General features: G+C 35.3%; 1 pseudogene; it reads right to left on the bottom strand.

The window, feature by feature from the left end:
- Positions 1–10,026, bottom strand: part of LOC149528553 (glutathione S-transferase F9-like) — a 75,155-nt pseudogene extending 65,129 nt beyond the window's left edge.
- Positions 10,027–14,233: the final 4,207 nt, after the last annotated feature.

Raw genomic sequence — 14,233 nt, 5'->3', positions numbered from 1 at the left:
TTTCAGCCTCCAAACATTCAATGTTGTACTGTACGGAAAAACCAGTCAAAACTGTCTAGAAACGTCATATTTTTATTGATTGAAAGAGTAATTACAATTGTGTTCTTCATACTATGCCTTCCATTGGGTGTCTAGAGCCTTTATAGGCCATTTTGAATGCATAGAACCACCCTATGGTAGTTGTAGCCATTGGGAATGGTTATTTGAAAAAGTTGTCAAAAACTTGCAAAAGTTGCTAATGCAACTTTTTGCAATTTTATCTATATTAGAAAATCTTCTTCGTAATTGACTTTGAACCATTCCTAAATATTATCCTAGAGCTCTAAACACTTAAACTACCCTAGAAAAAATAAAACAAACCAAATTCCACCTTATTTGTACCAAATGATGCCCAAGTTTATATTAATGCCTTCGGGTCTTGTATCCATTACATGGGTGGATGGTCTTTGGGAGATCACTTAATCAATCCCAAGACCTTATTATATTAACAAAACAAAATTTTGCTTATGTGATCTACACCATTCTCATCTACACAAAAGAAACTCCAATCTCTGGAGTGTTGTGGATTGGAAGATCAAAACCATGAGCCTTAAGATCTTTCTCTATCATCCATGTTGGATATGCTATTGTTTTCCCCTTCCACTATACTAGGTACTCATAGTAAGTCTTCCTCCTACTCTATTTACTAATTCTCTTGTCTAGAATGGCTTTCACCATGGGTTTAGACATTGGTGGAATAGTTTTCTTCAATTCTTCTTTGAGATCTACAAATGTACCTGCATCCACATCATTTGAAACAACACCCTTAAAAACATACAGGTCAGAGACATTAAATATTGGAGACAAATTAATTTCATGTGGTAAATCAAGTTGATAGGCATTGTTGCCACATTTCTTGACTATTTTAAAAGGGCCAATCTTCTTTATTTTCAATTTTGTGTGCATTTTATTTGGAAGTCTGGCCTTATTGAGATGAACCATTACCATATTCCCCACCTTAAACTATAGTTCTTTTCTCCTTTTGTATGCCTGCTACTTATACTTGGTGGAAGTATCCTACAACCTATCTTGTACCTATTGGTGGACCTCTCTCATGATCTTTGCAAAATCCTCAACTTGTGCACTTCTTCTTTCCATGTCCTTGACTTCTCTAAGTTCCAAGGTACCCCTTGGGTGAGTGCCATAAACAATTTGAAAAGGAGTTAGACCAGTGCTCCTATTAATGGAATCATTGAAGGAAAATTCTGCTTGGGGTAAGACACAATCCCATGAAGCTCCATGTTTCTTGTAAAGACACCTTAGCATGTTCCCTAATGACCTATTGACTACCTCAGTCTGCCCATTAGATTGAGGGTGATAGGGAGATGAAAAACAGAAGTTGGTGCCTAATTTTCTCCACAAGGTCCTCCAAAAATGCCCCAAAAATGTAGGGTCCCTATCAGATATGATCGACAATGGAAGACCATGAAACCTAACAACTTCTTTGAAGAACAAACCTACTACATAGGAGGCATCATGAGTGGTTTTGCAAGAAATGAAATGGGCCATTTTAGAAAACCTACCCACAACTACATGTTATTTAGTGTGGAGCTTAATCAGTCCCCAAGTGGGAGATTGTTAGATTATGGTGACTAGTCAGGAAAGTAGTATTAATACTTCATAATTAGTGGCCAACATTGTAGCTGACATATGGCTGACATATGGACAAAATTTTGTAACCCTAAAATGGCATAAAATACTTGTATATAAGGGTTTAGGGTTAGGTATTTTCATTATGTTATGATGCAAAATTGCTTCTTGCAGCAGTATTTAGCTATAAGAGATTACAGATTGTAATCAGGTTGTAATCACTAGATTGTAATAATATTGGACTTTTAGTTTAGTGGATGTAGCCCAAGGATTGGGTGAACCACGTTAAATCTTGGTGCCTTGTGTTCATTTCTATGTGATCTATTATTTTCTATTATTGGTTATATTTGCATGTAGTTTTTATTTCTGTCCATGGTTTATCCTAACAAGTGGTATCAGAGCCTAGTTGTTTTCTAGTTATCCTCTATAGGAAAGTTTCATAGTTGAGTGGGAGCCTCACAGTTGAGTGGGAGCAATGGCAGTTTAGGGTAAACTGAGGGTTGATAGGTTTAATGGGCAGAACTTCTAGTTATGGAAGATGCAAATGGAAGACTATATGTATCAGAAGGATTTATGGAAACTATTGGAAGGAAAAGCCAAGAATCAGGGATTTATGTCAAATGCTGAATGGGATCTTTTGGACAGAAAGGCACTCGAATGCATTCGATTATGCTTGGCACCATCGGTGTCATTTAATATTACAAAAGAAAAGATGACAGAAGAGTTGATGAAAACCATAGTGACACTATATGAAAAGCCCTCTGCTTCAAACAAGGTATTTCTCATGAAGCATTTATTTAATATGAAAATGGCAGAAGGTGGATCTATTGCAGATCATTTAAATGAGTTTAATACTATCACTAGTCAGTTATCTTTTGTGGGTATCAATTTTGATGAAGAAATTAGGGATCTCTTGATTTTTTGTTCTTTGCCTGAAAGTTGGAATGGCTTGGTAATGGCTGTGAGTAATTCTATTCCTGGATCTAGTACCCTAAAATATGATGATGTGATCGGTGTTGTTTTGAGTGAGGAAACTTGCAGGAAATGCTTAGGTGGATCTACATTAGGAAGTGCTTTGAATGCAAAAAGTAGGGGTAGAACGACTGAGAGAGGAAGTAACTCTAGAAATCATGGAAAATCAAGAGGAAAGTCAAAGGCAAAGAGGTCTCAATCAAGAGGACCAAACGACTACTAGTATTATGGGAAACCTAGGCACAAAAAGAAAGATTGTTGGAATCAAAAGAAAAATGAAGGAGATAAATCAAATGGAGACAAGGAGGCAAATGTGGTAAGTAACAAATCTGAAGAGGATTCTTTACTTCTATCTTTAGAAAGTGTTGATGATTCATGGGTTTTAGATTCTGGTGCTTCATTTAATGCTACACCTCATAGAGGTTTTTTCATTGATTATGTCTAAGGGGATTTTGAGATTTTTTATTTGGGGGATAATGAACCCTGTCAAATTATTGGAAAGGGGTAAATTAAGATTAAGTTGCAGAATGGGAATCATTGGCTACTACATGAGGTAAGACATGTTCCAAGGCTGAGTAGGAATTTAATTTCAGCAGGGCAACTCAGTGATGAGGGTTGTGTACTTACTTTTAATGATAAAAATTGGAAGGTTTCAAAAGGTTCCCTTGTAGTAGCAAAAGGTGTGAAAGTAGGAACCTTATATCTTTGTACAGGTCATATTGTTCCTTCTACTTTGATTGCTTCAAAGAAAAATGAATGTTCAAGAACAATTGTTGCAGTTGAGCAGGGAGAACAAATAGCTATTGTAGATTCTGATACAGCACTGTGGCACAATAGACTTGGGCACATGAGTGAGAAAGGTATGAAAGTACTTCATTCAAAGAAATTTTTACCAGGTCTGAAATGCATTAATATGGATTTTTGTGAAATTTGTGTGTATGGAAAACAAAAGAGAGTGAGTTTTGTATAGACTGGGAAGGAAAACAAAAAGGAGAAATTAGAGCTTGTGCATACAGATGTATAGGGACCAGCTTAGGTATCTCCCCTTGGTGGCTCTCATTATTATGTTACATTTATTGATAATGCAACTAGAAAAGTATGGGTTTATTTCCTGAGACATAAATCTGATGTATTTCAAACTTTTAAAAAATGGAAATGCTTGGTTGAAAATGAGACTAGTAACAAATTAAAATGTCTTAGATCTAATAATGGTGGTGATTATTGCAGTCATGAATTTGAAGATTATTGCTCCAATAATGGTATTTGTAGACAAAAAATTATTCCAAGCACACCACAAGAAAATGAAGTGGCAGAGGCAATACTGTAGTATATTTGATTAATAGAGGTCCCTCTACTCCTTTGGGATGTGGTAATCTAGAGGAGGCATGGACTAGTAAGAAGGTGAGTTATTCTTTTCTCAAGACCTTCAATTGTGAAGCTTTTGCTCATATAGACTCTGAAAATACAACCAAGCTAGAAACTAAATCAAAGAAATGTGTCTTTTTGGATATGGCATTAATAGATTTGGTTATAGGCTTTGAGATTTTTAAAATCATAAAATTATTAGAAGTCGGGATGTTATATTCAATGAGAAAGTGTTGTACAAATATCTATTGCAGCAACATGAGAAGAAAGAAGATGATTATGTAGGGTTGGATGATACTCCAAAAGTTGATGTTCCATCCATTCCTCATGATGTTAAACAATTGCAACAAAAAATATCACACACACCAACGAATGTTAGATGTTCAACAAGGAAAATTAGACCTCCACAAAGATTTTCTCCCTCTTTGTATTCTATTTTACTTACTGATGCTGGTGAACCTAAAAGTTATGATGAAGCTGTGTAGATGGATACTAAGATTTAGTGGGAGTCTACAATGAAAGATGAAATTTACTCTTTGCTGAAGAATAAGACATGGGATTTGTGCAAGTTTCCTACAGGTAAAAAGGCTTTACAGAATAAGTGGGTTTATAGGTTGAAAGAAGAGGAAGGAGGTAAGAAAAGATTTAAGGCTAGGTTAGTTGTAGAAGGATTTGCAGAGAAAAAGGGAATTTATTTTGACGAGATATTTTCTCCTATTGTTAAAATGACTTCTATCTATACTGTTTTAAGTCTTGTGGCTACTGAAGATTTGCATGTAGAGTAGTTGGATGTTAAAATAGCCTTCCTTCATGGTGATTTGGATGAAGAAATATATATGGCTTAGCCACGGGGATTTGAGGTCAAAGGTAAGGAAAACTTAGTGTGCAAATTGAAGAAAAGTTTATTTGGCATGAAGCAAGTACCTCGGCAATGGTATCTAAAATTTGATAGGTTTATGCGTGAGCATGGTTATAATAGGTTTCATTCAGATTATTGTGTTTATTTTAAGAGATTGGATGATGATAGCTACATTATTTTATGTTTACATGTTGATGATATGCTTTTAGCTGGGTCTAACATGGATCATATTAAGGGGTAGAAATGCTAGTTAGCACATGCATTTTCTATGCAGGATTTGGGGGTAGCAAAAAAAATCATTGGTATGAAGATTTGCGAAGATAGGAAGAATAGAACATTAATGCTATCTCAGGCTGTTTATGTTGAGAAGGTGTTGCAACGTTTCTCTATGGACAATGCTAAAGCTATCAGTACACCTTTACCTGGTCATTTGAAATTGACTAAGGAGATGTGTTCTAAGACACAAGAAGAGGAGGATAAGATATCCAAGGTACCCTATACTTCAGCTATTTCAAGCTTGATGTATGCTATGGTATGCACTAGGTCAGATATTGCACATGCAGTGGGAGTCATTAGCAAGTATATGAGTCATCTAGGAATTGAGCATTGGAATGCAGTCAAATGGATTCTCAAATATTTGAGAGGAACATCCAATAAGTGTTTACACTTTGGGGGCTCTACTACTAATTTGTAGGGCTATGTTGACTTAGATTTGGCAACAGATATTGATACAAAGTGGAGTACTATAGCTTATGTCTTTATTATTGGTGGGGCAGCCGCGAGCTGGATTTCTAGGTTACAGAAGATTAATGCTCTATCCACTACAGAGGTAGAGTATGTTGCTGCTACAAAGGCAGCCAAGGAGATGATATGGCTTTAGTTCTTCTTAGAAGAATTGGGACATCCTTAGAAGGATAATTATTTGTTCATAGATAGTCAAAGTGCCATTCATCTTGCAAAGAATTCAGCTCTGCATTCTAAGACCAAACACATACTATTGCAGTACCATTTCATTCGGACAGTTTTGGATGATAGACAACTAAAGTTGGAGAAGATACATACAAATGACAATCCAATAGATATGTTGACAAAGGTTGTAACAAGGGAGAAGTTGAACTCCTCTTCAGCTTCAGTTGGTATTTTAGACTGAACATGAATAAAAAGAACTATAGAGTCTAGGGTGGTTTGATCCAATGGGAGCCTCATGTGGTAGTGGTATTGCTACAAGATTAGGCTCCAAGTGGGAGATTGTTGTTTAGTGTAGAACCTGATTAGTCCCCAAGTGGGAGATTGTTAGATTATGGTGATTGATTAGGAAAGTACTATACTTCATAATTAGTGGCCAACATTGTAGCCGACATATGGCCGACATATGGCCAACATGTTGTAACCCTAAAACAGCATAAACTACTTATATATAAGGGTTTAGGGTTAGGTATTTTCATTATTTTGTGATGCAAAATTGTTTCTTGCGGCAGTATTGAGCTATAAAGGATTATGGATTGTAATCAGGTTGTAATCACTAGATTGTAATAATATTGGACATGCAGTTTGGTGGACATAGCTCAGGGATTGGGTGAACCATGTTAAATAATGGTGCCTTGTGTTCATTTCTGTGTGATCTATTATTTTCTGTTATTGGTTATATTTGCATGTATTTTTTATTTCTGTCCTTGGTATCATATCCTAATTTTGTTCTTGGTAGACCAACAACAAAGTCCATACTCATTGAATCCCAAGGTTTATGAGGTATTGGAAGTGGAGTGTAGAGTCCTGCATTTGATGTGCCTCCTTTTTCTTGTTGACAAATTAAACACTCCTCAACATATCCCCTAACATTAGTCTAAAATTTTGGCCAAAAATAAAATCTCCCAACCTACTCTAAATTTTTATCCACCCCAAAATGCCTTGCTAAACTACCACAATGTTTTTCCTTTGTGATGTTCTCCCTAATGGATCCCTTGGGAACACAAAGTTGAATCCCCTTAAACAAAAGACCTTCTTGTAAGATGTACTCACCAAATTTAGTATGGTACCTTTCACCCATGGACTTGCAGACTTGGTATGCCTCCTTGAAATCCTCATCTTGATCATACATGTCCTTCATTGGATGAATTCCAATGGTTTCCAATTAAACCTCTTGAATGGTCAACTTCATCCTACTAAGTGCATCAACAACCTTGTTTTTGTCTCATTTTATGCTTAATAGTGAAGGTGCAAGCTTGTAGAAATCCAATCCATTTCATATGCCTATGATTTAACTTTTCTTGCTATTTCAAGAAGCTTAATGCATGATTATCAATGTATACAACAAATTCATTAGGTACTAACTAATGCCTCCATTTCCTAAGGGACTGCACCATAGCATAAAGTTCAAGATCATAGGTTGAATATTTTTGTTTGGTCTCATTAAGCTTTTCACTGAAAAAGGTCACAAGCCTACCCTCCTAACTTAGAACACCCCCAATTGCTTTATTACTTGCATCACACTCCATTGTGAACAATTTTTAGAAGTTAGGGAGCACAAAAATAGGTTGTTCTACAATTTTCCTTTTCAAACTTTCAAAAGAGTCATTAGCCTCCTTGGTCCAAGAGAAAACACATTTCCTTCCTCCTTTAATGGCATCTACCATTGGAGCACACACACCACTAAAATTCCTTATAAATTTTCTATAGAAACTACACAAACCATGAAAGCTCTTTACCTCTGATGGAGTGGTGGGTGGTGGCCAGTTAAGGATGGCCTCAACCTTGGAAGGATCCATCTTTAGCTCTCCTTTTGATATCACAAATCCCAAAAAGATTAGCTCATTCTGCAAAAAGGAATATTTCTCCAAATTTATCATCAATTTCTCTTTATGAAGCCTATTCAAAATCAAATCAAGGTACCTTAAGTGCTCATCCATGTCCTTGTTGAATATCAAAATGTCATCTAAATATACAACAACAAACTTGTTTAAGAAAGGTTTTAAGACTTCATTCATTAGTCTCATAAAGGTGCTAGGTGCATTTGATAAGCCAAAAGGCATCACAAGCCACTCATACAAGCCTTCTAAGGTCTTAAATATTGTCTCCCATTCTCCACCCTTGATTCTAATTTGATGATATCCACTCTTGAGGTCCACCTTTGAATATATGCTTGCCTTCCCCAAAAAGTCCAATAAATCTTCTATTCTTGGCATAGGAAACCTATATCTAATGGTTATCCTATTGATTGTTCTTGAATCCATACACAACCTCCAAGTACCATCCTTTTTAGGAGCTAGGACTACAGGGACTACACATGGGCTTATACTTTCCCTAATGAACCCCTTGGCTAGTAGATCTTCAATTTTCTTTTCCATCTCTTCATTCTACTCTGGGCTCATCTTATAGGCTCCCTTATTTGGAAGTGTAGCCCCTAGGGTGAAGTCTATAAAGTGATTGATATCTCTTTTAGGTGGCAAGGCCTCTAGTTGGCTACCTGTGACTATCCCCTTATACTTCTCTAACAAGTCCCTTACCTCCTTCGGCACCACATTGATAAACTTGAGTGGATCTTGTGGTGGTTTGATGGGTTTTTTTTTAGGTCTAACAACCAATGGATAGCAGGGTGTGTCCTTCTTGTTAGTGACCCTCATGAATTCTTTCTCACCTACTAACATCATTCCATTTGTAATAGGGCTCCCATCATCAGGAAAAGGTGGCATGGTGTATTCAATCCCATCCTTGGTTATTGTGTATATGTTTGTCTTACCATCATTTTTGGCACACACATCATATTTCCATGTCCTCCCAAGAAGCAAATGGCATGCATCCATCTCTACCACATCACATAAAACTCTATCACAATACTCTCCTATCTTGAATTCTACCCACACCTACTCACTTATGAGGGTTTGTTTGTCTTTTGTTAGCCATGACACCTTGTAGGGATAAGGGTGAGGACTTGTTAGTTTCGATTTATCTACCATCTCCGTAAAGGCCACATTATTAGAGGATCTAGAATCCACTAGAACTCTATAGACTTTATTATTCACTTTGCATAGGGTTTTAAATAATGTTTTCCTCTAAGGTAGTTTTTTAGTTGTAGTGGCTCTAATCATGGTTCTTTGCATCATCAAGGATTCACCATGCTCTAGAAGTGCATGCCATGGAGTGGCAGATTGGTAGGAAGTGACACTCTGACTGTCCTTCTCTTGAGTCAATTGGATTTTTCTATCCCCTTGCTTATTATTTTTAGGGCATCTAAAGGATTGATGTCCTACCTGGTTACAAGTGAAACATTTGCCTGTGAACACACTAGGACCCCTTCCACTAGACCTTCCTCTACCATTGGGTCTCCTGCCCCTAAAAGTTCCTCTATTTGTAGACTCCCCATCAGCACTTGATCCACTAGACTCTTTATAAATTTTTTTAAAGGATCCTCTTCCATGGAACCTACCTCAGTCCCTATTATTGTTACCTCTACCCCTACTTCCTGTTTCCCCTTTTCTTTTGTGTTTCTCTTGAATTTTTAAAGCCATATTAAAGCATTGATGTACTAAACCAAAAGTAATCAGTGTTAATTCATCTTGTATACTATACTTCAAACCATTTACATACCTTGCATGTTTTTGCTTCTCAGTCTCATACATCTTGGCTCTGAGGGTCAGATTGTGGAATTCTTGAGTGTAGGTGATGACATCCAAGTCCCTATGTCTGAGATTTTGCAACCTTTTGTGTACCAACACCTCATAATCTTCTCGTATGAATTGCTTTCTTATCTCTTCCTTCATCTTCTTCCATGTAGAAATCTTCTCCTTGTTCTCATCCAATCTTTCATTTTTCAAAAAATTCCACCAACTCAAGGCAGGGCCTTTGAGTTTGGCATTGGAAATCCTAACCTTCTAATTTTTAGGGGTCTTTTCATATTCAATATGGTTATCTAGGGCTTCAATCTAGTCCATACACTCATCAGGGTCCAACTTACCATGAAAAGTGGGTAAGTCCCCTTCTCCTTTCTTTCCAACCCTCTTTAATGCAGCAAGGAAGGGAATTTCATCTACAGGAATGTTTTCTTTCTCCTCATTCCCTTCTATATCCTCAAGCTTTAATTCATCATCACTCCCTTTCCTCATCTTATTCTTGAGTCTATCCAACTCCCTCTTCATGGTCCTATTCTCTTCCCAGACAACCCTACTCTCTACCATTTGTTCCTTAACTAGCTTGGCTAGTTCCATATTGGTGATCCTCAAAGGGATCTCCCTCTTAGGCTCTTCTCATCCATTAGGCATTATGTCTCAACAAATCAAAGTGGCTCTAATACCACTTGATCCAGAGTAAGCACAAGGAAGCAAAGGTTACTTCAAACCTTCTACCCAAACCTCCAAACTTCACAAAAGTTACTCAAGGGTTTTACACACTTCCCAATAGACCATACTCTGATTCCACAACCTCTTCAATAGGCATACAATCCCAAATCTTTAAAAAAATCATAAAACCAACTACTTCCTACTTGGAGCAACAAGGCTTCTTACCCCCCAACTTGGTACAAAGTGGGTTTTTGATATTCCCACCCTTCCTAAAACCAACTAAGGCTTGAGTCAATTTCAACTTGATCAAAACAAAGAAAATAAACAATTGGATCCACTCCTAACAACCCAAAATGAAAAATGCAACATTTGACCTAGTAGCCCAATTAGGGCTCCTAATTTAGTTTTTCAACATTAACTCAAAAACCTTCCAAAGGACTTGTAAAAAAGAAGAAGTTTTGAATGCCATTTTTCAAGTTTTGAAAGACTCCAAAGTTTTAAGGCCTCACTCTACTCCAGCATGGCTTAGCCCAAACCATGCACTTAGGCCTAATTAGCTATTTTAGGTGTGGTATACAAGGTAATGGCCAAGAGATGGGTTCATGAAATCAAACCTCCAACTTTAGAGGTTTCTCCTAGCCCAAATAAAGATGTTTTTCTTTTACACCAAGTCCCCCAACTTCCTTCCTTCACATTACTCAACCAAATTGCATAAAACAAGGTCTAATCCATAAGGGATATTAGAACTAGGGCTTGCTCCCATAAATCTTTGCTACAACCTCCTACTTCAAGACTTTTAAAATATGAAAGTACATCACCCTAACTTTCTCCATTCCCATTTGGAACAAATTCCAATGGTGGACTTTCAAGTTAGGGCCATTTCTTTGGCCAAACCCTAATTTTAAGGGTTTCACAGGGAAGTGACCAAGAAAAATCAATAACTTGAATATCTTTATTGATGAACACTTGAAATAAAAACCAAAACTTCATAAATAAATTGGGCTATCAAATCAATGCAAAAGTTTCACCCTCTAGACATTCAATGCCATACTATATAGAAAAACAAGTCAAAATTGTCTAGAAACAAGAGATTTTTATTGATTGAAAGAGCAATTACAATTGTGTTCTTCATACAATGCCTTCCTTCAGGTTTCTAGAGCCTTTATAAGCCATGTTGAATGGATACAACCACCCTATGGTAGTTGTGGCTATTGGGAATGGTTATTTCAAAAAGTTGTCAAAAACTTGCAAAAGTTGCTAATGCAACCTTTTGCAATTTTTGCTATATTAGAAAATGTTCTTCCCAATTGACTTCCAACCATTCCTAAATATTATTCTAGAGCTCTAAAAACTTAAACTACCCTAGAAAACATAAAATAAACCAAATTCCACCTAATTTGGACCAAAGGATGCCTAGGTTTATATTAATACCATGGGGTCTTGTATCCATTACATGGGTGGATGGTCTATGGGAGATCACTTAATCAATCCCAAGACCTTATTACATTAACAAAAAAAACTTTTTCTAAGGTTCTCTACAACAGTTTGCTACGGGTGTGTGCAGGATCATGGTGTACCAAACTATGGCCTTAAGTGGCAGTGAAAAACCAGCAAATCAGGGTTATGTCAACTTGACACATAATTTTAAAGTGGTTCTGGACTTTATATAGAAAAGTTGTAAGAAAATAATCTGTAGGAAATTGAATCTAGTTTCTAAGCTACAAGGCCTTATCTAGAGAAAAAATTATTTGATTGGTCAAAAGTTTGGATTTTAATGCAGTACTACAAAAATTTCAAGGTGAAAATAAAAAGTAGGTATATGTCTAACCACCTTAATCATAATCAAATGATAATATTTTTAAATATAATTTTAGATATAAAAAGTAGACTCATGCCTGGATGTGATGCATATTTTTGGCAATTTTTATGTCAAATAAATAATTAATTATGAATTTTCTACTATACTATTTTCAGAATTAAAAAACTCCTGTGTCTGACCACCTTAACTAGTTCAAAAAAAATCAAAATTAAGTTTTTTTTTTTTTTTTTCTTATACTAGTCGAAGCATAGAATGTGACACATCTTTTGGATTTCACAAATCTTATACAATTTGAAAGTTATAGCTATTTTTCAACCAATATGTCAATCAGCACTTTGTAGCTAACTCCATTAGAAAATAAGTAATAATTACTTACTGAACTCGTAATTTGACAAAACTTATATTTATGAAAAGCTAAGAACATTCTTAAGAAACCCTTTTCATTACATCAAATTTTAGTTAAAAAAAAGTCGTTAGCTACATGCTTGAAGTAAAAAACACATAAGAACATGCCAAAAACACATTTTCGGGATGTTTTAAAGATGACCATATAAGGTTGGTATTTAAAGATATAGTAGGAATTATAAAGGTATTAATTGTTTTCATTTAGTATCAGGATGGGTGGGAAAAAAGTGGGAATAGATTTTGAAATTCTTTGAGGCATTTTAGAACTACATATTTTTCAGATCGCCACTTTTTGGCACACCATGATCCTGCACATACCCCTACTCTAACCATGTGCATGCACTATTAAATTCCTTGACATTCAAAATAAAATCAGGAGAGGAATTACGTCATGAAACACCTTGGGAACAAAATTTCATAGGGGTTTGGTTGGCAAAGCCATTATATCCAATAGAAACAACAACCCCAGCACCAAAATCAACTATTGGGCTAGAGAAGGCTGAACTTATTATAAATGAAATCCTATTCTTGTAGTGAATGTGGTATGACAAGTAGTGGAAACCAGCAAGGATTTACATGGAAGCCATACAAACCCTAGCAAAGCTCATCCTTCTTTTAGCTTCCAAAAAAAATTTTATAGTTCTTTTTGAAATACAACCCATAGGTGTTTAGATAATTTCATAATTGTATTTTCTAAGAAAAAAAATTAGACCTAACCTGATAATAAATAAAAATAATCAATAAAAGACATAGTAGCTGAATTAAATAATAATCAATAATCAATAAAAGACACAATAAAGAGTAGAAATTCAAGAAAATGATCAAAATCTATATATAAAGATTTAAAAATGACTTTAGAGGTTGAATAAAGCTGCTTTTCAAGCTTGACATATGTTTCTAGGAATTTTTGTAGCAAGTATCTATTTATAGATGAAAACACAAAGTAGCCAATTGAAACATAATGTTATAGTAAAATTGCAACTTTTCAACTTTTTAGAAATGTAATTACAAAATATAGCTAAACATCTACTTTTTGGAATACGTAACAAAGTAGCATGTCTTATACAATCAACAACTATATTATTGTGTAGACTAAAACCCTAAACAACTTGTTTCTATCACAATATGTGCTAAAAATATGCATAAAATGAATACTTATTGTATTCCATTTCATTCTAACCTAAAAGAAGCCTCAAAAAGGAATGCTTTACATTTTCCAATATCTTGACAAAAAAGGGCACTTAGTTGGCATATTATTTAAATGTTCAGTCCTTCCCTAATATGAAATTTGAAATGAAGTATCTTCCAAGCCAAGATCTGTGCACTAGCCTCAACTTTTGACATCCAAATTTGGGAGATTAAAATTTATTAACTCCATTCCTTTAAACTTGCAAACCCATTTGATTAGGTTTAGTATCTAGCTTCATAGAGGGTAGTAATTTCAAATAAATTTCTTTCAATGGAAAGAAAAAGGATAGGTTCCAAGCCAAACCTTGTATGTGAAGGCACTATATTAAGAGCATAATATAATTTCATGGGAAGATCTAGAGAAACCAGAGAATTCATAGCAGTAAGGAATTCTTTTGAACTCCCTCTTATGCCAAAATGATATTTTTGATATTAATATAGTTAACCCAATATAATGAGTTGAAGTCTCATATATATCAAGAAATTGTTACACTCCTATATTGAAATAATAATATATTTTTTAGGTAAGATAATTGCAAAAGGTGCACCATGATATTGTACTTGTTTGTTCCATCAAATGGATGAAAAATTAAAAATAAAATTATGTACACACTTGTTTTCAAGACTTCCAAATAAATTGTAAAAGAGATGAAGCCTTCCTACAAAATAAATAAGCCATCAAAATATTATCAATCCATGCAATCTTATGTCATTTATTATTAC

The sequence above is a fragment of the Cupressus sempervirens genome, chromosome 11 (genome assembly GCF_028749045.1).
Source record: "Cupressus sempervirens isolate cs-2001-9-10 chromosome 11, ASM2874904v1, whole genome shotgun sequence".
In the NCBI taxonomy this organism is placed as follows: Eukaryota; Viridiplantae; Streptophyta; class Pinopsida; order Cupressales; family Cupressaceae; genus Cupressus; species Cupressus sempervirens.
The sequence above is the reverse complement of the archived record's forward strand: the minus strand, read 5'-3'. Positions and strand labels throughout refer to the sequence as shown.